Here is a 26,088-nt window from a genome sequence, read left to right as displayed (position 1 = left end):
TTTCAGCAGGTCAGATTTTCGAAGGACGGTAGAAGAACGTTGCCTTGTAAGTTGAGCTTTCAGCAGGGCCGGTGGAAGAACGTTGTGTTGTGTTCCGAGCTGTGTTGTCCGTCCATACAAATATTGATAGGGCGAAGAATGAGTGGCCCACTATTTATAAGATTTGGCCCCCAACTCACGTAGGGAAATCTGACAGATCTGGTTGACAGTGATGCACTTTTCTGGATTGTGTAGAGGACAACAGAATTGCTCTGATGATGGGTAAATAACCGCTTGTTCCATAATGTCTGACCGGTTGGTCATAGCTACATCACATTATATTTCTCTTTTGCTTTCCACAAAAGGAATAATTAATATGAAAGTGACTTGATGTGACACAAGGCCTGTGTATGAATAGCTGGAGAGAGGATTGCCGTTTGGCCTTTTATCTGTGTCTGAGTTCAGCTTACCACTCGAGGGATGGAACTCGGTTGGCACTCGGAGAGTTGACTGGGAACTGAGCAACACTCAGAGATGATTAGAGACAATTGGAGAAGAATAACGTAAGGGCTCAGAGAGGCCCGATGTACACATGACTGCAAATGTGCATAGCGCCCTCTCTTTTGGAGGGACAGTCCCTCTTTGGGGACCCAGTCTCTCTTTCCTCCTCATGTGTCCCTCTTTCAGGACTCATGTGTAGATCTGTGTACATATATGTATTTTTCTACAGAAAAATGTGTTTAATTGACTCTAAATTTTATTTCCATCCTTTAAATTGATATATTTCTCATTCTCAGATGTTAATATGAAGGAAAATGAACCAGGATAGAAAGGACCAGTGTGGTTTGAATGATAAAATAACATATTTTTCTAATGAAAGCTTTATATTATGTGTAACTAGGGGTGTGGTGAGGGCGTGATTAGGGGTGTGACAGGGGCGTGGTTAGGGTTGTGGCAGGGGCGTGGCTTAAGTGTCCCTCTTTATCATCTCACAAAGTTGGGAGGTATGGATGTGGTCTCTTCATAACAAGTTCAGCTGATACCTTTGTTCCATTAGCTGTTAGTGTTGTCCGGATCATGAACGATTCGGATCTTTGATCCGAATCTATTTTGTGAGTCAAATCATCCGAATCATCAAAATGAGTGATTCGGATCGAAAAAGGGGCGGGGCCAGGAGCGACACGCCCCCTCTCAGCGTGCAGCGGGGTCCTGGAAGCAGAGCAGAGATGGATCGCTCTGTTGGAGGGGAGGCAGCCTTGCAGGGACAGGTAGATGAGAAAGAGGGGACATGGGTGCCACTGCCAGATATGTGTAGAGCACACATACTGGCTATAACGTGCTGCTCATTATAGGCTGGCTGTTCCGTAGTGCTGCACAGTGATCACATTGGAAGCTTTTGGCTCAGCTCAGCACAGCTCAGTAACTTTGCAGGCACTGTGATTGCAGCGCAATATGATCCTCCCAGACTCTGCTCTAAACAGCTGCACTTCACTTCTGGGAATGCTTTGGGGAATGCTTACTTTCACTGAGCGACGTTTGCATTCAAAGTACACAGATGAGCATATAGGTGAAATACATGTAAAGCATATGATTGCAGCATGTGGGTATTGTGTGCAAACAAACATTTCTGCTCTCTGCTCGTCCCTCCTCCCTTCTCTGTCCACTCCCTGCCCTCTGTGCATCTTCTCCCCTTCTCTGTGTGTCCACCCCCTCCCCTTCTCCTGTCCACAGCAGGGAAAGACCTGTCCTGCTAGTCATTTCACCCCTGAATGCTTCGGTAGTAAAATGATCCGAGATTCGGATCAAAGATCCGGATCTTTTCAATGATCCGATTCAAATCATCCGGATCATTGAAAAGATCCGAACTTCCCATCTCTATTAGCTGTAACTCTGTGGTGCTTATTGTTGGGCCTACACTGTCACCTCCTATGCAGAGGGGTAACTTGAGGGAAGCAGTCCCAGTGATCGCAGGGAGCCCAGAGCTGTGGGGGGCTCCATCTACTAACCCCCCCCCCTTCCTCTGATACAGGGGACTATACTTCAGATCAGGTGTTGTTGTGGCTACACTTGTTATGGGTGTGAAAATCATGATGACCACACTTGTATTATGACTCTTGTGAGATGAGCCCCCCTGCTGTGAAGGGCCCCAAGGGGAGACAAGGGAAGGGGTGTGACCATGGGGGAGGGGCATCAAAGTTTCACTTGGAGACTCCACGAACTGTAGTTATGCCCCTGCTCCTATGTACATGTGATGAAATAATAACACCTTCATTCTGCTTGAGAATCCTCTGATGTGCCCCATCTTACAGTCACATGTGATGATAAATATACCCCATAGCCACTTTTTCACCATATATCTGCATGTAGATATCTTACCTTCATGTCAACAATAATAATGGATAAAGGTGTATAACAAATATCACGCACCATTGAGAGTTTGAATATACATTTAACAGGTTGAAGGACACCCGAGGTGAAAATAAACGAATGAAATAAACAATTGTATCTATCTTCCTTCACCTAAACATGACTTTTTAAGATATTCCACAGTTTTATTTTATGTTTAAATCTACTTTTAAGTGTTAACTGTTTTATTTTATTTTTTTGCTCAATGACACATTCATTGAAGTGTGCCAGAGCTAAAATCTATGAACAATTGATCCTTTTTATCTCTCCCCTGCTCTCAGAAGACATTTTCTGCTAGGAAAGTGTTTTATAGTTGGAATTTCTTAGCAGTGAGGGTCACACTGCAGTCATTTCCTGTCTGAGTCAGAACTGAGTCAGCCACTTACATACCTGATATTTAACTCTTTCAGGCAGAGAAAGAAAAAAAAGGAGCACAGCCTAGTTATTTGTGTGCCAGGCACTGTACATACACATGTCTGTCTCATGTCACATGTCAGTTTGGGTATCCTTTAAAAGTCCCTGAAGCTGACATTGGGTACACTGGCTCAGGTACAGGTGGGTCAGAACTTTGAGAAGAATCCTGCAGGCCCCGGACTTATTTACACCACAGGAGGCCAGTTAGCGTTTATTTTTGATGTTGAAGTGTTCGTTATCACCGTGTGTAGATCTAAAGAGCTCACCGAGGCCCTCAGAGAAGGATTACGGATCCCTAGGAGTCTGCGAAGGGATTTAAAAAGATCAGCCAACAATTGGACATCAGCCAGCCCACTGTGGCTACAAGATTATCTAAAATTGGAGAAGACTTGAAACAGCTGTCCACTTGTCCGGGCCGTGCCAGCGAGTTCAGCCCAAGAGCAGAATGCATGATGGTAAAAGTGGCTTCTGAGAATCTTGAACTATCCACCTATAAAAAGACAACCCACTGCTCAACACAGAGTATTATCTTCACCAAGGAGGAGTCAGTCTAGGAACACCCAGATCTACGATCGGTGTAGACAAACTCCAAGTGCACAAAAAGACCTTCACTTGGGTTTCAACAGGTGTAATCCTTGATTGTTACATGAACACCACAGGTGAACAAGCACATTGTTTTGGTCCTACAATCTTTCTGTCTTGATATGGATCTGTAAGACCGAGACGTCCTGCTTGTCCATCTGGAGTGTTCAAGGAATACATTCAGGATCATTGCTGGGAAAGTCCAGGTGGAGTCTCCGGTCTTTTTTGTTTGAGTACCAGAATTTAATCTTGTGGCCTACAGGTTGCTCTGTCCACTAAAGTCAAAGTGCACAAGTCAACCAGTGGAAAGAGACGGTGCGAACTAAACAGGCATGGAAGTACGGCAGAGCCAATGAAGTGTTTGTATTGTACCTGTCCCCTGCCTTAGGACTCTTTCACACTCGGAGCTGAGTTGTGCGTTTTGACGGATCGCTCCTAGTTTGCGTTTATTTGACTTTCATGTTACCTTTCACATTAGACGAAGCGTTACTTTACTTCGCATCTGGGAGCTCCATAACGTCCAGCCGCTGCGTTTTCCAGTAGGGTGAATTATAACTAGCGCCGCTAATCACCGTCCCACCGCAACTTCCCACGTCACGCCGCAGGCCAATAATGTGTGCAGGAAATCGGTTCCTACACGCGTTTCTTAATGTGAAAGAACCCTTAGTCAAGTCAGGACTCTTTCACACCAGAGCTGGTTTCTGGCGTTTTGACGCAAAGTCAATAGTTTGCGTTTTTCAAGGTAAATAAAAATCCATAGACTTTAATCTTACCTTTCACATCTAACGCTGCGTTTTTGTGCGTTGCGGTTCAACGCATCTTGGAATTTTGAATCATCCGGCGATGGCGTTTTCCCATCGGGTGAATTATAACTAGCGCCGCTAATCAGCGTCGCACCGCAACTTCCCGATGTCACTTAATGCGTGCATAAAATCGTGTTTGTGCACACGTTGGCTAATGTGAAAGAGCGTTCACGTGTTCAGCGCGCAATCGTTGCAGCTAATGACTCGTCTCGCCTTCCTGTCTGATATCTTTCTCGTCAGTTATGTCAGTTATGTCAGTATATCAGTAAGTCACTGACACTCGGGAGGCTTTGAAGGTGCGGGCCTATTCAACTCATGACAGCTCGCTGCATTCATCTTATATATACCAGACATTTCTCTTCAAAAGGTGTCAATATTGGTTGCAGGTCTTGGATGTCCCCCGATCGCCCGAGGTCTCACCGCAGAGCTGCCGAAAGACTTCCCTCAGCTAGAAATCTATTATGGAGGAAAACTGTGCAAGGGATCTGTATCCAAGTTCCCTTCATCCGTTCCCTCACTTGTAATAATATTAAAATCACTAAGATACGGTAATTGAAGCAAGAGTTTACTCAGAATCTTAGTTCATCCTCCGTAATATGATAGTACATTTGCATTAATTAGAAGTACACTATGTTTTTTGCATTGCAAGCCTGTACTGCTTGTAAAAATATATTATAAGTACCTGGCTGGCTGGCTCCTGTAGTTCCTTTTTTTTCTTCAGATGACAGGTTTCTGGCAGATGTCCAAAATCTTCTCACATCCTATAATTACCCGCATGAAATCACAATCTACTGTAATCTCCACCATAGTCATAGTCTAATGTCCAACCATATTATTATTATTATTATTATTATTATTATTATTATTACTACTATGTGCCGTATTTATATAGCACTGACATCTTCTGCAGCACATTACAGAGTACATAGTCATGTCACTGACTGTCGTCAGAGGAGCTCACACTCTAATCCTACCATAGTCATAGTCTAATGTCCTACCATATTATTATTATGTATTTATATAGCACTAACATCTTCTGCAGAACATTACAGAGTACATAGTCATGTCACTGACTGTCCTCAGAGGAGCTCACACTCTAATCCTACCATAGTCGTAGTCTAATGTCCTATCATATTATTATTATGTATTTATATAGCACTGACACCTTCTGCAGCACTTTACAGAGTACATAGTTATGTCACTGGCTGTCCTCAGAGGAGCTCACAATCGAATCCAACCATAGTCATAGTCTGTCTGCCCATATTATTATTATGTATTTATATAGCACTGACATCTTCTGCAGCACATTACAGAGTACATAGTCATGTCACTGACTGTCCTCAGAGAAGATCACAATCTAATCCTACCATAGTCATAGTGTAATGTCCTACCATATTATTATTATGTATTTATATAGCACTGACATCTTCTGCAGCACATTACAGAGTACATAGTCATGTCACTGACTGTCCTCAGAGGAACACACAATCTAATCCCACCATAGTCATAGTCTGATGTCCTACCGTATTATTATTATGTATTTATATAGCACTGACATCTTCTGCATCACTTTACAGAGTATATAGTCATGTCACTGGCTGTCCTCAGAGGAGCTCACACTCTAATCCTACCATAGTCATAGTCTAATGTCCTACCATATTTTTATTATGTATTTATATAGCACTAACATCTTCTGCAGAACATTACAGAGTACATAGTCATGTCACTGACTGTCCTCAGAGGAGCTCACAATCTAATCCTACCATAGTCAGTGTAATGTCCTACCATATTATTATTATGTATTTATATAGCACTGACATCTTCTGCAGCACATTACAGAGTACATAGTCATGTCACTGGCTGTCCTTAGAGGAGCTCATACTCTAATCCTACCATAGTCATAGCCTAATGGCCTACCATATTATTATGATGTATTTATATAGCACTGACATCTCCTGCAGCACATTACAGAGTACATAGTCATATCACTGACTGCCCTCAGAGGAGCTCACACTCTAATCCTACTATAGTCATAGTCTAATGTCCTGCCATATTATTATTATGTATTTATATAGCACTGACATCTTCTGCAGCACATTACAGAGTACATAGTCATGTCACTGACTGTCCTCAGAGGAGCTCACACTCTAATTCCTAGATCATAGTTATGTCCCCATCTCATTGCCATACTCTAATGTCCCTAAGGCCAATTTTAGGGAAAACCCTATGTAGCTTGGATGTAGAGGGGGGTACACAAACATGGGGAGAACATACAAACTCCATGCAGATACTGAGTGCTATCCTCCGTATTGCGCAGTTGGTTCCTCCTGCCATTGCTGTGGATACACAGGTGAATGGATGGGGGGGGGGCGATTGGATGATGTGGGAAAGTGAGTGCAGGACAAATTATAAATAGCAGATTTCTTTATACAGATATGTGATGCGTTCTGTCCGCACCTGCTCCACTCTCTGTAATATATTCTTGTTACATACATGGAATTATTTAACTCTATGAACATAGAATGTGATGAAAGACGCAGACCCCAGTCCCGTTACCTGTCTCTGCATCCGACACCTTGTTATATTTCTATAAATTTTTAACGCTTGCGAGTCGGCTGGACTGTGAATTATTGATACAATTCATTCTCAGCCTCCTTTGAACTCCCCATTCAGGAAATTGAAGGAGATCTGTAATTTCTTTACACATTCGGCTTCATGTTCCTTCCCTAGATGACAGCACAGAGGTGACGTCCCCCCGACAGCCTGCATACCAAAGTCTCCATAAGGGGGGATTCCGCTTATGGCTGGAATGGTTTACACCAGTGGTGCCCAATCTTTTTTGGCCCGAGGGCCGAACTTTAAATCAAGAAAAATCTCGAGGGCCGGAACACATGCATACAAATTTTCGATGTAAAACTTTAAACGTTTTTCTAGTAACAGTTAACATGGTGTTGGAAATGGAAAGAAAACGACAATATAAGAATTGTTGTACTCACCATTTGATGCACATTTTTTTAATGAGAAGTTTGCGGCTGTTTTTCAGAAACCAATTTCTGGATATTTGGCTCCAAATTTGTAACATTTATTCTTAATACAGAATGAAGATGATCATCTGTGATGTAAGAACGTGAGCCAGTTTCTGTGTGGGGCTGCCCGCTCTGTGTGGGGCTGAGGGGGCTGTCTGCTCTGTGTGGGGCTGAGGGGGCTGCCCTGTCTGTGTGGGGCTGAGGAGGCTGCCATGTCTGTGTGGGGCTGAGGAGGCTGCCCTGTCTGTGTGGGGCTGAGGAGGCTGCCATGTCTGTGTGGGGCTGAGTGGGCTGCCCTGTCTGTGTGGGGCTGAGTGGGCTGCCCTGTCTGTGTGGGGCTGAGTGGGCTGCCCTGTCTGTGTGGGGCTGAGGAGGCTGCCCTGTCTGTGTGGGGCTGAGGAGGCTGCCCTGTCTGTGTGGGGCTGAGGAGGCTGCCCTGTCTGTGTGGGGCTGAGGAGGCTGCCCTGTCTGTGTAGGGCTGAGGAGGCTGCCCTGTCTGTGTGGGGCTGAGGAGGCTGCCCTGTCTGTGTGGGGCTGAGGAGGCTGCCCTGTCTGTGTGGGGCTGAGGAGGCTGCCCTGTCTGTGTGGGGCTGAGGAGGCTGCCCTGTCTGTGTGGGGCTGAGGAGGCTGCCCTGTCTGTGTGGGGCTGAGGAGGCTGCCCTGTCTGTGTGGGGCTGAGGAGGCTGCCCTGTCTGTGTGGGGCTGAGGATGCTGCCCGAGGAGGAGAGGATCGGGTGGTATTGCGTAGTAAAGTATCGGCGTAGTCCCGCGCATACTTGAGAATGTGCTGGTATTCAGCCCCGGGTAGCGCTGGGATAGTTAGAAAGCCTCGCTCATTGGTTAGTGCAGGAACCTTCCTCCAATAGGAATCAGCCTAATTCCTATTGGAGGAAAGTTCCTGCACTAACCAATGAGCGAGGCTTTCTAACTATCCCAGCGCTACCCGGGGCTGAATACCAGCGTGTATGCGTGGGACTACGCGGATACTTTACTACGCAATACCACCCGATCCTCTACCCCTCTGCGGGCAGCCTCCTCAGTCTCCCCCAGCCTCCCCCTCCGCAGGACACCGCCGCGCGGGCCACAGAAACTGGACTCGCGGGCCACAAATGGCCCGCGGGCCGTAGGTTGGGCACAGCTGGTTTACACCATGTGCTATGGTGCGTCCAATGGCGGCCTTCTCTACGATCTGGTGGCTCCTCCCCCTCACAGCCCATACATATGCTGCAGAATACAATGTACATCTGTTGTGTCCATTCCTTCTAGAATAAGGCATATGAGTCCATGAGGAGCGACCGGTTTAGTGTGTATGAATACTGCCATGCTTGAGAGGCCTCCGAAGAAGCTGGAATCCCAGCGAAACGCCTGTTAGGCCGATGTTTTGTGCCACCAGCAGCTCACGATCCGGGACCACGCAGTTATGGTTGTTTTGGGTATCTGCATCTTGATCTTTCTTCATGGTGCATTTAAAAGACTGGTTACCTGGAACCTAAAGTGAGAGTAATATGGAGGCTGCCAGATTCCTTTCCTTATAAACATTTGTCTGGCTATCATGCTGAGCTTTTGGCTTTAGTTGTTTTTGAGTCACAGCCCTGGAACAAGCATGCTGCCAGTGGAGTCACAGCCCTGGAACAAGCATGCAGCCGGTGGAGTCACAGCCCTGCAACAAGCATGCAGCCAGTGGCATCACAGCCCTGTGGCAAGCATATAGCCAGTGGAATTACAGCCCTGGAACAAGCATGTAGCCAGTGGAATTACAGCCCTGGAACAAGCATGTAGCCAGTGGCATCACAGCCCTGTGGCAAGCATATAGCCAGTGGAATTACAGCCCTGGAACAAGCATGTAGCCAGTGGAATTACAGCCCTGGAACAAGCATGTAGCCAGTGGCATCACAGCCCTGGAACAAGCATGCAGCCAGTGGAGTCAGACCAGAGTCACAGCATTTGATCTGCATTCTCTTCTGGGCTGGTGTGACTTAAAGTATTAGAGGCAGAGAAGCAGCACAGAAGCCAGGCAACTGGCATTGTTTATAAGGGAATGAAGATGGCAGCTTCCATATTACTCTCACTTCAGGTTCCCTTTAAATGACAGGGATAGGGATGATGACATATTTATTTTCTATTAAACAATGCAGATTATCTGGCTGTCCTGCTGATCCTCTGCCTAATACATTTAGCCACAGCCCCTGAACAAGCATGCAGATCAGGTGACTGAAGTCAGACTGGATTAGCTGCATGCGTGTTTCAGGTGTGTGATTCAGACACTACTACAGCCACAGACATCAGCAGGGCTGCCAGGCAACTGGTAATGTGACCTTTGCTGTTAGGACATTATCAATGACCGCCGATATTCGCTGTTAGGATGTTATCAGTGACCAATCTTTGCTGTCAGGACGTTATCAGTGACCAATCTTTGCTGTCAGGACATTATCAGTGACCGATCTTTGCTGTCAGGACGTTATCAGTGACCAATCTTTGCTGTCAGGACATTATCAGTGACCGATCTTTGCTGTTAGGACGTTATCAGTGACCGATCTTTGCTGTTAGGACGTTATCAGTGACCAATCTTTGCTGTCAGGATGTTATCAGTGACCGACCTTTGCTGTTAGGATGTTATCAGTGACCGATCTTTGCTGTCAGGTCATTATCAGTGATCGATCTTTGCTGTTAGGACGTTATCAGTGACTGATCTTTGCTGTCAGGACATTATCAGTGATCAATCTTTGCTGTTAGGACATTATCAGTGACCGCCGATATTCGCTGTTAGGATGTTATCAGTGACCGATCTTTGCTGATTGGACGTTATCAGTGACCGATCTTTGCTGTTAGGATGTTATCAGTGACCGATCTTTGCTGATTGGACGTTATCAGTGACCGATCTTTGCTGATTGGACATTATCAGTGACCGATCTTTGCTGATTGGACATTATCAGTGACCGATCTTTGCTGATTGGACATTATCAGTGACCGATCTTTGCTGTCAGGACATTATCAGTGACCAATCTTTGCTGTCAGGACATTATCAGTGACCAATCTTTGCTGTCAGGACATTATCAGTGACCGATCTTTGCTGTCAGGACGTTATCAGTGACCAATCTTTGCTGTCTGTACATTATCAGTGACCGATCTTTGCTGTTAGGACGTTATCAGTGACCGATCTTTGCTGTTAGGACGTTATCAGTGACCAATCTTTGCTGTCAGGATGTTATCAGTGACCGATCTTTGCTGTTAGGATGTTATCAGTGACCGATCTTTGCTGTCAGGTCATTATCAGTGATCAATCTTTGCTGTTAGGACGTTATCAGTGACTGATCTTTGCTGTCAGGACATTATCAGTGATCAATCTTTGCTGTTAGGACATTATCAGTGACTGCTGATATTCGCTGTTAGGATGTTATCAGTGACCGATCTTTGCTGTCAGGACATTATCAGTGACCGATCTTTGCTGTCAGGACATTATCAGTGACCGATCTTTGCTGTTAGGACATTATCAGTGACCAATCTTTGCTGTCAGGACATTATCAGTGACTGCTGATATTCGCTGTTAGGATGTTATCAGTGACCGATCTTTGCTGTCAGGACATTATCAGTGACCGATCTTTGCTGTTAGGACGTTATCAGTGACTGATCTTTGCTGTCAGGACATTATCAGTGATCAATCTTTGCTGTTAGGACATTATCAGTGACTGCTGATATTCGCTGTTAGGATGTTATCAGTGACCGATCTTTGCTGTCAGGACATTATCAGTGACCGATCTTTGCTGTCAGGACATTATCAGTGACCGATCTTTGCTGTTAGGACATTATCAGTGACCGATCTTTGCTGTCAGGACATTATCAGTGACCGATCTTTGCTGTCAGGACATTATCAGTGACCGATCTTTGCTGTTAGGACATTATTAGTGACCGATCTTTGCTGATTGGACGGTTATTTGAGGAGCCGCTCTGATGAATACAGCAGGTCAGTAAACGTTGGCTGAGATCTCGCAGTATGTGGTATGAATAGGTGGCGTGTATTCTTCTAACTGACATATGAGTATCTATAGAATGCTATTTACATTGATCCTCCGCACAAAGCGCACATTCCCCTCCGCCGGTCCATACAGCCGTATGTCACAGAGGCCATTTGTGCTGGAAAATGAAAAGCAATTTGAGGATAACAATGCGAAGCGTTTATGAACCGCCTTTCACCGCCGTGCGTGGAAACAGGTCCGCGTCTCGCTGATGGACGATTGATTGACTCCTCTGAGGCGTTTGTGAGTTTCAGATGAGCGCGAGCACAATGGGGATAGATCGGCCGCGGCGTTCGCTCAGACCGCCCTTTGTTTCCCAGACATAAGGAGACTGTTATTTCAGCTGTTAGCTTTTGTCAGCGGCCATTGAAAGCGAGATAATCCCTGCGCTGCTGCGGGAGGTGCGGGGCCCACAAGCCAGAGAGGGGCCGGCGAGGTGCTGTACAGTGTGTGCTATCAGTATTATTATTATTCAGGGGTCAGTGCGGGGCCCACAAGCCAGAGAGGGGCTGGGTGCTGTACAGCGTGTGCTATCAGTATTATTGTTATCCAGTGGTCAGTGCGGGGCCCACGAGCCAGAGAGGGGCTGGGTGCTGTACAGCGTGTGTTATCAGTATTATTATTATTCAGTGGTCAGTGCGGGGCCCACGAGCCAGAGAGGGGCTGGGTGCTGTGCAGCGTGTGCTATCAGTATTATTATTATTCAGTGGTCAGTGCGGGGCCCACGAGCCAGAGAGGGGCTGGGTGCTGTGCAGCGTGTGCTATCAGTATTATTATTATTCAGTGGTCAGTGCGGGGCCCACAAGCCAGAGAGGGGCTGGGTGCTGTACAGCGTGTGTTATCAGTATTATTATTATTCAGTGGTCAGTGCGGGGCCCACGAGCCAGAGAGGGGCTGGGTGCTGTGCAGCGTGTGCTATCAGTATTATTATTATTCAGTGGTCAGTGCGGGGCCCAGGGGCCGGCGAGGTGCTGTGCAGCGTGTGCTATCAGTATTATTATTATTCAGTGGTCAGTGCGGGGCCCAGGGGCCGGCGAGGTGCTGTGCAGCGTGTGCTATCAGTATTATTATTATTCAGTGGTCAGTGTGGGGGCCCAGGGGCCGGCGAGGTGCTGTGCAGCGTGTGCTATCAGTATTATTATTATTCAGTGGTCAGTGCGGGCCCAGGGGCCGGCGAGGTGCTGTACAGCGTGTGTTATCAGTATTATTATTATTCAGTGGTCAGTGCGGGCCCAGGGGCCGGCGAGGTGCTGTACAGCGTGTGTTATCAGTATTATTATTATTCAGTGGTCAGTGCGGGGCCCAGGGGCCGGCGAGGTGCTGTACAGCGTGTGTTATCAGTATTATTATTATTCAGTGGTCAGTGCGGGGCCCAGGGGCCGGCGAGGTGCTGTGCAGCGTGTGCTATCAGTATTATTATTATTCAGTGGTCAGTGTGGGGGCCCAGGGGCCGGCGAGGTGCTGTGCAGCGTGTGCTATCAGTATTATTATTATTCAGTGGTCAGTGTGGGGGCCCAGGGGCCGGCGAGGTGCTGTACAGCGTGTGTTATCAGTATTATTATTATTCAGTGGTCAGTGCGGGGCCCAGGGGCCGGCGAGGTGCTGTACAGCGTGTGCTATCAGTATTATTATTATTCAGTGGTCAGTGCGGGGCCCAGGGGCCGGCGAGGTGCTGTACAGCGTGTGCTATCAGTATTATTATTATTCAGTGGTCAGTGCGGGGCCCAGGGGCCGGCGAGGTGCTGTACAGCGTGTGCTATCAGTATTATTATTATTCAGTGGTCAGTGCGGGGCCCAGGGGCCGGCGAGGTGCTGTGCAGCGTGTGCTATCAGTATTATTATTATTCAGTGGTCAGTGTGGGGGCCCAGGGGCCGGCGAGGTGCTGTGCAGCGTGTGCTATCAGTATTATTATTATTCAGTGGTCAGTGCGGGCCCAGGGGCCGGCGAGGTGCTGTACAGCGTGTGTTATCAGTATTATTATTATTCAGTGGTCAGTGCGGGCCCAGGGGCCGGCGAGGTGCTGTACAGCGTGTGTTATCAGTATTATTATTATTCAGTGGTCAGTGCGGGGCCCAGGGGCCGGCGAGGTGCTGTACAGCGTGTGTTATCAGTATTATTATTATTCAGTGGTCAGTGCGGGGCCCAGGGGCCGGCGAGGTGCTGTGCAGCGTGTGCTATCAGTATTATTATTATTCAGTGGTCAGTGTGGGGGCCCAGGGGCCGGCGAGGTGCTGTGCAGCGTGTGCTATCAGTATTATTATTATTCAGTGGTCAGTGTGGGGGCCCAGGGGCCGGCGAGGTGCTGTGCAGCGTGTGCTATCAGTATTATTATTATTCAGTGGTCAGTGCGGGGCCCAGGGGCCGGCGAGGTGCTGTACAGCGTGTGTTATCAGTATTATTATTATTCAGTGGTCAGTGCGGGGCCCAGGGGCCGGCGAGGTGCTGTACAGCGTGTGTTATCAGTATTATTATTATTCAGTGGTCAGTGCGGGCCCAGGGGCCGGCGAGGTGCTGTACAGCGTGTGCTATCAGTATTATTGTTATTCAGTGGTCAGTGTGGGGCCCAGGGGCCGGCGAGGTGCTGTACAGCGTGTGTTATCAGTATTATTATTATTCAGTGGTCAGTGCGGGGCCCAGGGGCGGGCGAGGTGCTGTACAGCGTGTGCTATCAGTATTATTATTATTCAGTGGTCAGTGCGGGGCCCAGGGGCCGGCGAGGTGCTGTACAGCGTGTGCTATCAGTATTATTGTTATTCAGTGGTCAGTGCGGGGCCCAGGGGCCGGCGAGGTGCTGTACAGCGTGTGCTATCAGTATTATTGTTATTCAGTGGTCAGTGTGGGGCCCAGGGGCCGGCGAGGTGCTGTACAGCGTGTGTTATCAGTATTATTATTATTCAGTGGTCAGTGCGGGGCCCAGGGGCCGGCGAGGTGCTGTACAGCGTGTGTTATCAGTATTATTATTATTCAGTGGTCAGTGCGGGGCCCAGGGGCCGGCGAGGTGCTGTACAGCGTGTGTTATCAGTATTATTATTATTCAGTGGTCAGTGCGGGGCCCAGGGACCGGCGAGGTGCTGTACAGCGTGTGCTATCAGTATTATTATTATTCAGTGGTCAGTGCGGGGCCCAGGGGCCGGCGAGGTGCTGTACAGCGTGTGCTATCAGTATTATTGTTATTCAGTGGTCAGTGCGGGGCCCAGGGGCGGGCGAGGTGCTGTACAGCGTGTGCTATCAGTATTATTATTATTCAGTGGTCAGTGCGGGCCCAGGGGCCGGCGAGGTGCTGTACAGCGTGTGTTATCAGTATTATTATTATTCAGTGGTCAGTGCGGGGCCCAGGGGCCGGCGAGGTGCTGTACAGCGTGTGTTATCAGTATTATTATTATTCAGTGGTCAGTGCGGGGCCCAGGGGCCGGCGAGGTGCTGTGCAGCGTGTGCTATCAGTATTATTATTATTCAGTGGTCAGTGTGGGGGCCCAGGGGCCGGCGAGGTGCTGTGCAGCGTGTGCTATCAGTATTATTATTATTCAGTGGTCAGTGCGGGCCCAGGGGCCGGCGAGGTGCTGTACAGCGTGTGTTATCAGTATTATTATTATTCAGTGGTCAGTGCGGGCCCAGGGGCCGGCGAGGTGCTGTACAGCGTGTGTTATCAGTATTATTATTATTCAGTGGTCAGTGCGGGGCCCAGGGGCCGGCGAGGTGCTGTACAGCGTGTGTTATCAGTATTATTATTATTCAGTGGTCAGTGCGGGGCCCAGGGGCCGGCGAGGTGCTGTGCAGCGTGTGCTATCAGTATTATTATTATTCAGTGGTCAGTGTGGGGGCCCAGGGGCCGGCGAGGTGCTGTGCAGCGTGTGCTATCAGTATTATTATTATTCAGTGGTCAGTGTGGGGGCCCAGGGGCCGGCGAGGTGCTGTGCAGCGTGTGCTATCAGTATTATTATTATTCAGTGGTCAGTGCGGGGCCCAGGGGCCGGCGAGGTGCTGTACAGCGTGTGTTATCAGTATTATTATTATTCAGTGGTCAGTGCGGGGCCCAGGGGCCGGCGAGGTGCTGTACAGCGTGTGTTATCAGTATTATTATTATTCAGTGGTCAGTGTGGGCCCAGGGGCCGGCGAGGTGCTGTACAGCGTGTGCTATCAGTATTATTGTTGTTCAGTGGTCAGTGTGGGGCCCAGGGGCCGGCGAGGTGCTGTACAGCGTGTGTTATCAGTATTATTATTATTCAGTGGTCAGTGCGGGGCCCAGGGGCGGGCGAGGTGCTGTACAGCGTGTGCTATCAGTATTATTATTATTCAGTGGTCAGTGCGGGGCCCAGGGGCCGGCGAGGTGCTGTACAGCGTGTGCTATCAGTATTATTGTTATTCAGTGGTCAGTGCGGGGCCCAGGGGCCGGCGAGGTGCTGTACAGCGTGTGCTATCAGTATTATTGTTATTCAGTGGTCAGTGTGGGGCCCAGGGGCCGGCGAGGTGCTGTACAGCGTGTGTTATCAGTATTATTATTATTCAGTGGTCAGTGCGGGGCCCAGGGGCCGGCGAGGTGCTGTACAGCGTGTGTTATCAGTATTATTATTATTCAGTGGTCAGTGCGGGGCCCAGGGGCCGGCGAGGTGCTGTACAGCGTGTGTTATCAGTATTATTATTATTCAGTGGTCAGTGCGGGGCCCAGGGGCCGGCGAGGTGCTGTACAGCGTGTGCTATCAGTATTATTATTATTCAGTGGTCAGTGCGGGGCCCAGGGGCCGGCGAGGTGCTGTACAGCGTGTGCTATCAGTATTATTGTTATTCAGTGGTCAGTGCGGGGCCCAGGGGCGGGCGAGGTGCTGTACAGCATGTGCTATCAGTATTATTATTATTCAGTGGTCAGTGCGGGCCCAGGGGCCGGCGAGGTGCTGTACAGCGTGTGTTATCAGTATTATTATTATTCAGTGGTCAGTGCGGGGCCCAGGGGCCGGCGAGGTGCTGTACAGCGTGTGTTATCAGTATTATTATTATTCAGTGGTCAGTGCGGGGCCCAGGGGCCGGCGAGGTGCTGTACAGCGTGTGCTATCAGTATTATTATTATTCAGTGGTCAGTGCGGGGCCCAGGGGCCGGCGAGGTGCTGTACAGCGTGTGCTATCAGTATTATTATTATTCAGTGGTCAGTGCGGGGCCCAGGGGCCGGCGAGGTGCTTTACAGCGTGTGTTATCAGTATTATTATTATTCAGTGGTCAGTGCGGGGCCCAGGGGCCGGCGAGGTGCTGTACAGCGTGTGCTATCAGTATTATTATTATTCAGTGGTCAGTGCGGGGCCCAGGGGCCGGCGAGGTGCTGTACAGCGTGTGTTATCAGTATTATTATTATTCAGTGGTCAGTGCGGGGCCCAGGGGCCGGCGAGGTGCTGTACAGCGTGTGTTATCAGTATTATTATTATTCAGTGGTCAGTGCGGGGCCCAGGGGCCGGCGAGGTGCTGTACAGCGTGTGCTATCAGTATTATTATTATTCAGTGGTCAGTGCGGGGCCCAGGGGCCGGCGAGGTGCTGTACAGCGTGTGTTATCAGTATTATTATTATTCAGTGGTCAGTGCGGGGCCCAGGGGCGGGCGAGGTGCTGTACAGCGTGTGCTATCAGTATTATTATTATTCAGTGGTCAGTGCGGGGCCCAGGGGCCGGCGAGGTGCTGTACAGCGTGTGCTATCAGTATTATTATTATTCAGTGGTCAGTGTGGGGCCCAGGGGCCGGCGAGGTGCTGTACTGTGTTATCAGTATTATTGTTATTCAGTGGTCAGTGCGGGGCCCAGGGGCCGGCGAGGTGCTGTACAGCGTGTGCTATCAGTATTATTGTTATTCAGTGGTCAGTGCGGGGCCCAGAGGCCGGCGAGGTGCTGTACAGCGTGTGCTATCAGTATTATTGTTATTCAGTGGTCAGTGCGGGGCCCAGGGGCCGGCGAGGTGCTGTACAGCGTGTGTTATCAGTATTATTATTATTCAGTGGTCAGTGCGGGGCCCAGGGGCGGCGAGGTGCTGTACAGCGTGTGCTATCAGTATTATTATTATTCAGTGGTCAGTGCGGGGCCCAGGGGCCGGCGAGGTGCTGTACAGCGTGTGTTATCAGTATTATTATTATTCAGTGGTCAGTGCGGGGCCCAGGGGCCGGCGAGGTGCTGTACAGCGTGTGCTATCAGTATTATTATTATTCAGTGGTCAGTGCGGGGCCCAGGGGCGGGCGAGGTGCTGTACAGCGTGTGTTATCAGTATTATTATTATTCAGTGGTCAGTGCGGGGCCCAGGGGCGGGCGAGGTGCTGTACAGCGTGTGCTATCAGTATTATTATTATTATTATTCAGTGGTCAGTGCGGGGCCAGGGGCCGGCGAGGTGCTGTACAGCGTGTGCTATCAGTATTATTGTTATTCAGTGGTCAGTGTGGGGGCCAGGGGCCGGCGAGGTGCTGTACAGCGTGTGTTATCAGTATTATTATTATTCAGTGGTCAGTGCGGGGCCCAGGGGCCGGCGAGGTGCTGTGCAGCGTGTGCTATCAGTATTATTATTATTCAGTGGTCAGTGCGGGGCCCAGGGGCCGGCGAGGTGCTGTGCAGCGTGTGCTATCAGTATTATTATTATTCAGTGGTCAGTGCGGGGCCCAGGGGCCGGCGAGGTGCTGTGCAGCGTGTGCTATCAGTATTATTATTATTCAGTGGTCAGTGCGGGGCCCAGGGGCTGGCGAGGTGCTGTACAACGTGTGTTATCAGTATTATTGTTATTCAGTGGTCAGTGCGGGGCCCAGGGGCCGGCGAGGTGCTGTACAGCGTGTGTTATCAGTATTCTTGTTATTCAGTGGTCAGTGCGGGGCCCAGGGGCCGGCGAGGTGCTGTACAGCGTGTGCTATCAGTATTCTTGTTATTCAGTGGTCAGTGTGGGGGCCCAGGGGCCGGCGAGGTGCTGTACAGCGTGTGTTATCAGTATTCTTGTTATTCAGTGGTCAGTGCGGGGCCCAGGGGCCGGCGAGGTGCTGTACAGCGTGTGTTATCAGTATTATTATTATTCAGTGGTCAGTGCGGGGCCCAGGGGCCGGCGAGGTGCTGTACTGTATTATCAGTATTATTATTCAGTGGTCAGTGTGGGGGCCCAGGGGCCGGCGAGGTGCTGTACAGCGTGTGCTATCAGTATTGTTATTATTCAGTGGTCAGTGTGGGGGCCCAGGGGCCGGCGAGGTGCTGTACAGTGTTATCAGTATTATTATTCAGTGGTCAGTGTGGGGCCTGTGAGATGCTGCTTGGTTGTGACCGCCTCCCCGCAACACGCACATGGCCACGAATCACGCATACGCACAGCTGCGATGCGCATACTTGAACGCGCATGCACCAATGCTTGTGCACACGACCGCGCACGCCCATCCCCCTGCGCCCGTCCTCTCCCTGCTGTCTGCAGTTCACCCACCTGCCATGCATATGTGCAAGGCACAACGCACGGTCGGACACAGGAGGATGCAGCAACAGGCACTTTATTATATAGGATAGATATATAGTCAGATACCACAGGACACCTTCACAGGTCTTGTGGAGTCCAGGCCTGACCACCAGGGGGAGCTGCACTATATTATAGGCTGATAGTGTATTATATGTATTATAGATATATAGTCAGATACCACAGGACACCTTCACAGGTCTTGTGGAGTCCAGGCCTGACCACCAGGGGGAGCTGCACTATATTATAGGCTGATAGTGTATTATATGTATTATAGATATATAGTCAGATACCACAGGACACCTTCACAGGTCTTGTGGAGTCCAGGCCTGACCACCAGGGGGAGCTGCACTATATTATAGGCTGATAGTGTATTATATGTATTATAGATATATAGTCAGATACCACAGGACACCTTCACAGGTCTTGTGGAGTCCAGGCCTGACCACCAGGGGAGCTGCACTATATTATAGGCTGATAGTGTATTATATGTATTATAGATATATAGTCAGATACCACAGGACACCTTCACAGGTCTTGTGGAGTCCAGGCCTGACCACCAGGGGGAGCTGCACTATATTATAGGCTGATAGTGTATTATATGTATTATAGATATATAGTCAGATACCACAGGACACCTTCACAGGTCTTGTGGAGTCCAGGCCTGACCACCAGGGGGAGCTGCACTATATTATAGGCTGATAGTGTATTATATGTATTATAGATATATAGTCAGATACCACAGGACACCTTCACAGGTCTTGTGGAGTCCAGGCCTGACCACCAGGGGGAGCTGCACTATATTATAGGCTGATAGTGTATTATATGTATTATAGATATATAGTCAGATACCACAGGGCACCTTCACAGGTCTTGTGGAGTCCAGGCCTGACCACCAGGGGGAGCTGCACTATATTATAGGCTGATAGTGTATTATATGTATTATAGATATATAGTCAGATACCACAGGACACCTTCACAGGTCTTGTGGAGTCCAGGCCTGACCACCAGGGGGAGCTGCACTATATTATAGGCTGATAGTGTAATATATGTATTATAGATATATAGTCAGATAGCACAGGACACCTTCACAGGTCTTGTGGAGTCCAGGCCTGACCACCAGGGGGAGCTGCACTATATTATAGGCTGATAGTGTATTATATGTATTATAGATATATAGTCAGATACCACAGGACACCTTCACAGGTCTTGTGGAGTCCAGGCCTGACCACCAGGGGGAGCTGCACTATATTATAGGCTGATAGTGTATTATATGTATTATAGATATATAGTCAGATACCACAGGGCACCTTCACAGCTCTTGTGGAGTCCAGGCCTGACCACCAGGGGGAGCTGCACTATATTATAGGCTGATAGTGTATTATATGTATTATAGATATATAGTCAGATACCACAGGACACCTTCACAGGTCTTGTGGAGTCCAGGCCTGACCACCAGGGGGAGCTGCACTATATTATAGGCTGATAGTGTATTATATGTATTATAGATATATAGTCAGATACCACAGGGCACCTTCACAGGTCTTGTGGAGTCCAGGCCTGACCACCAGGGGGAGCTGCACTATATTATAGGCTGATAGTGTAATATATGTATTATAGATATATAGTCAGATACCACAGGACACCTTCACAGGTCTTGTGGAGTCCAGGCCTGACCACCAGGGGGAGCTGCACTATATTATAGGCTGATAGTGTATTATATGTATTATAGATATATAGTCAGATACCACAGGACACCTTCACAGGTCTTGTGGAGTCCAGGCCTGACCACCAGGGGGAGCTGCACTATATTATAGGCTGATAGTGTATTATATGTATTATAGATATATAGTCAGATACCACAGGACACCTTCACAGGTCTTGTGGAGTCCAGGCCTGACCACCAGGGGGAGCTGCACTATATTATAGGCTGATAGTGTATTATATGTATTATAGATATATAGTCAGATACCACAGGACACCTTCACAGGTCTTGTGGAGTCCAGGCCTGACCACCAGGGGGAGCTGCACTATATTATAGGCTGATAGTGTATTATATGTATTATAGATATATAGTCAGATACCACAGGACACCTTCACAGGTCTTGTGGAGTCCAGGCCTGACCACCAGGGGGAGCTGCACTATATTATAGGCTGATAGTGTATTATATGTATTATAGATATATAGTCAGATACCACAGGACACCTTCACAGGTCTTGTGGAGTCCAGGCCTGACCACCAGGGGGAGCTGCACTATATTATAGGCTGATAGTGTATTATATGTATTATAGATATATAGTCAGATACCACAGGACACCTTCACAGGTCTTGTGGAGTCCAGGCCTGACCACCAGGGGGAGCTGCACTATATTATAGGCTGATAGTGTATTATATGTATTATAGATATATAGTCAGATACCACAGGGCACCTTCACAGGTCTTGTGGAGTCCAGGCCTGACCACCAGGGGGAGCTGCACTATATTATAGGCTGATAGTGTATTATATGTATTATAGATATATAGTCAGATACCACAGGACACCTTCACAGGTCTTGTGGAGTCCAGGCCTGACCACCAGGGGGAGCTGCACTATATTATAGGCTGATAGTGTAATATATGTATTATAGATATATAGTCAGATAGCACAGGACACCTTCACAGGTCTTGTGGAGTCCAGGCCTGACCACCAGGGGGAGCTGCACTATATTATAGGCTGATAGTGTATTATATGTATTATAGATATATAGTCAGATACCACAGGACACCTTCACAGGTCTTGTGGAGTCCAGGCCTGACCACCAGGGGGAGCTGCACTATATTATAGGCTGATAGTGTATTATATGTATTATAGATATATAGTCAGATACCACAGGGCACCTTCACAGGCTCTTGTGGAGTCCAGGCCTGACCACCAGGGGGAGCTGCACTATATTATAGGCTGATAGTGTATTATATGTATTATAGATATATAGTCAGATACCACAGGACACCTTCACAGGTCTTGTGGAGTCCAGGCCTGACCACCAGGGGGAGCTGCACTATATTATAGGCTGATAGTGTATTATATGTATTATAGATATATAGTCAGATACCACAGGGCACCTTCACAGGTCTTGTGGAGTCCAGGCCTGACCACCAGGGGGAGCTGCACTATATTATAGGCTGATAGTGTAATATATGTATTATAGATATATAGTCAGATAGCACAGGACACCTTCACAGGTCTTGTGGAGTCCAGGCCTGACCACCAGGGGGAGCTGCACTATATTATAGGCTGATAGTGTAATATATGTATTATAGATATATAGTCAGATAGCACAGGACACCTTCACAGGTCTTGTGGAGTCCAGGCCTGACCACCAGGGGGAGCTGCACTATATTATAGGCTGATAGTGTATTATATGTATTATAGATATATAGTCAGATACCACAGGACACCTTCACAGGTCTTGTGGAGTCCAGGCCTGACCACCAGGGGGAGCTGCACTATATTATAGGCTGATAGTGTATTATATGTATTATAGATATATAGTCAGATACCACAGGGCACCTTCACAGGTCTTGTGGAGTCCAGGCCTGACCACCAGGGGGAGCTGCACTATATTATAGGCTGATAGTGTATTATATGTATTATAGATATATAGTCAGATAGCACAGGACACCTTCACAGGTCTTGTGGAGTCCAGGCCTGACCACCAGGGGGAGCTGCACTATATTATAGGCTGATAGTGTAATATATGTATTATAGATATATAGTCAGATACCACAGGACACCTTCACAGGTCTTGTGGAGTCCAGGCCTGACCACCAGGGGGAGCTGCACTATATTATAGGCTGATAGTGTAATATATGTATTATAGATATATAGTCAGATAGCACAGGACACCTTCACAGGTCTTGTGGAGTCCAGGCCTGACCACCAGGGGGAGCTGCACTACATTATAGGCTGATAGTGTATTATATGTATTATAGATATATAGTCAGATACCACAGGACACCTTCACAGGTCTTGTGGAGTCCAGGCCTGACCACCAGGGGGAGCTGCACTATATTATAGGCTGATAGTGTAATATATGTATTATAGATATATAGTCAGATAGCACAGGACACCTTCACAGGTCTTGTGGAGTCCAGGCCTGACCACCAGGGGGAGCTGCACTATATTATAGGCTGATAGTGTATTATATGTATTATAGATATATAGTCAGATACCACAGGACACCTTCACAGGTCTTGTGGAGTCCAGGCCTGACCACCAGGGGGAGCTGCACTATATTATAGGCTGATAGTGTATTATATGTATTATAGATATATAGTCAGATACCACAGGGCACCTTCACAGGTCTTGTGGAGTCCAGGCCTGACCACCAGGGGGAGCTGCACTATATTATAGGCTGATAGTGTATTATATGTATTATAGATATATAGTCAGATACCACAGGACACCTTCACAGGTCTTGTGGAGTCCAGGCCTGACCACCAGGGGGAGCTGCACTATATTATAGGCTGATAGTGTAATATATGTATTATAGATATATAGTCAGATACCACAGGACACCTTCACAGGTCTTGTGGAGTCCAGGCCTGACCACCAGGGGGAGCTGCACTATATTATAGGCTGATAGTGTAATATATGTATTATAGATATATAGTCAGATAGCACAGGACACCTTCACAGGTCTTGTGGAGTCCAGGCCTGACCACCAGGGGGAGCTGCACTATATTATAGGCTGATAGTGTATTATATGTATTATAGATATATAGTCAGATACCACAGGACACCTTCACAGGTCTTGTGGAGTCCAGGCCTGACCACCAGGGGGAGCTGCACTATATTATAGGCTGATAGTGTATTATATGTATTATAGATATATAGTCAGATACCACAGGGCACCTTCACAGGTCTTGTGGAGTCCAGGCCTGACCACCAGGGGGAGCTGCACTATATTATAGGCTGATAGTGTATTATATGTATTATAGATATATAGTCAGATACCACAGGACACCTTCACAGGTCTTGTGGAGTCCAGGCCTGACCACCAGGGGGAGCTGCACTATATTATAGGCTGATAGTGTAATATATGTATTATAGATATATAGTCAGATAGCACAGGACACCTTCACAGGTCTTGTGGAGTCCAGGCCTGACCACCAGGGGGAGCTGCACTATATTATAGGCTGATAGTGTATTATATGTATTATAGATATATAGTCAGATACCACAGGACACCTTCACAGGTCTTGTGGAGTCCAGGCCTGACCACCAGGGGGAGCTGCACTATATTATAGGCTGATAGTGTATTATATGTATTATAGATATATAGTCAGATACCACAGGGCACCTTCACAGGTCTTGTGGAGTCCAGGCCTGACCACCAGGGGGAGCTGCACTATATTATAGGCTGATAGTGTATTATATGTATTATAGATATATAGTCAGATACCACAGGACACCTTCACAGGTCTTGTGGAGTCCAGGCCTGACCACCAGGGGGAGCTGCACTATATTATAGGCTGATAGTGTATTATATGTATTATAGATATATAGTCAGATACCACAGGGCACCTTCACAGGTCTTGTGGAGTCCAGGCCTGACCACCAGGGGGAGCTGCACTATATTATAGGCTGATAGTGTATTATATGTATTATAGATATATAGTCAGATACCACAGGACACCATCACAGGTCTTGTGGAGTCCAGGCCTGACCACCAGGGGGAGCTGCACTATATTATAGGCTGATAGTGTATTATATGTATTATAGATCTATAGTCAGATACCACAGGACACCGTCACAAGTCTTGTGGAGTCCAGGCCTGACCACCAGGGGGAGCTGCACTATATTATAGGCTGATGGTGTATTATATGTATTATAGATATATAGTCAGATAGCACAGGACACCTTCACAGGTCTTGTGGAGCCCAGGCCTGACCACCAGGGGGAGCTGCACTATATTATAGGCTGATAGTGTATTATATGTATTATAGATATATAGTCAGATACCACAGGACACCTTCACAGGTCTTGTGGAGTCCAGGCCTGACCACCAGGGGGGGAGCTGCACTATATTATAGGCTGATGACGTATTATATGTACTATAGATATATAGCCAGATACCACAGGACACCTTCACAGGTCTTGTGGAGTCCAGGCCTGACCACCAGGGGGAGCTGCACTATATTATAGGCTGATAGTGTATTATATGTATTATAGATATATAGTCAGATACCACAGGGAACCTTCACAGGTCTTGTGGAGTCCAGGCCTGACCACCAGGGGGAGCTGCACTATATTATAGGCTGATAGTGTATTATATGTATTATAGATATATAGTCAGATACCTCAGGACGCTTTTACTGGTCTTGTGGAGTCCAGCCCTGACCACCAGGGGGAGCTGCGCTATATTATAGGCTGATAGTGTATTATATGTATTATAGATATATAGTCAGATACCACAGGACACCTTCACAGGTCTTGTGGAGTCCAGGCCTGACCACCAGGGGGAGCTGCACTATATTATAGGCTGATAGTGTATTATATGTATTATAGATATATAGTCAGATACCACAGGACACCATCACAGGTCTTGTGGAGTCCAGGCCTGACCACCAGGGGGAGCTGCACTATATTATAGGCTGATAGTGTATTATATGTATTATAGATCTATAGTCAGATACCACAGGACACCGTCACAAGTCTTGTGGAGTCCAGGCCTGACCACCAGGGGGAGCTGCACTATATTATAGGCTGATTGTGTATTATATGTATTATAGATATATAGCCAGATACCACAGGACACCGTCACAAGTCTTGTGGAGTCCAGGCCTGACCACCAGGGGGAGCTGCACTATATTATAGGCTGGTAGTGTATTATATGTATTATAGATATATAGTCAGATACCACAGGACACCTTCACAGGTCTTGTGGTGGAGTCCAGGCCTGACCACCAGGGGGAGCTGCACTATATTATAGTATATTATAGATATACAGTCACTCACTTAGTGCAGTTTGTGTTGTTTGGCCGCATTGTAGTGCACAGATCCATCAGTGTTGGCTGTACACTCCCTGGACTGCCCTGGAGAATGTCTTCCCTACTTCTTTACTCTGTGGAGGAAGCTGTGGCATGTGCTCCAGAGGATCAGCAAGACAGCCAGGCCATCTGCATTCTTTAATAGGAAATAAATATGGCAGCCACCATATACCTCTCACTTCAGTTTTCCTTTAAAGAAGATATTTGTTTCAATCCCCGTGGAGGCATTTCTCAGTGTTTTCTTTTGTCTTTTATTTTCCTGGTTCACCTACCGACATTCCTTCCCCCTGAAACATCCAATGTTATCTGTATGTTCGGGGTAAACGTGAACGCTCAGCTCAGACAGGCATATATGTTGGGGGCGGGGCAGGCATGAACTCACATTC

General features: G+C 47.9%; 1 protein-coding gene across 14 annotated transcripts in view; it reads left to right on the top strand.

The window, feature by feature from the left end:
- The window catches only part of IQSEC1 (IQ motif and Sec7 domain ArfGEF 1), a 1,051,066-nt gene that overhangs the window by 882,531 nt on the left and 142,447 nt on the right, over positions 1 to 26,088 (top strand). The window lies entirely within an intron of this gene.

Source organism: Hyperolius riggenbachi, chromosome 9 (assembly GCF_040937935.1).
Source record: "Hyperolius riggenbachi isolate aHypRig1 chromosome 9, aHypRig1.pri, whole genome shotgun sequence".
Classification (NCBI taxonomy): Eukaryota; Metazoa; Chordata; class Amphibia; order Anura; family Hyperoliidae; genus Hyperolius; species Hyperolius riggenbachi.
The sequence above is the reverse complement of the archived record's forward strand: the minus strand, read 5'-3'. Positions and strand labels throughout refer to the sequence as shown.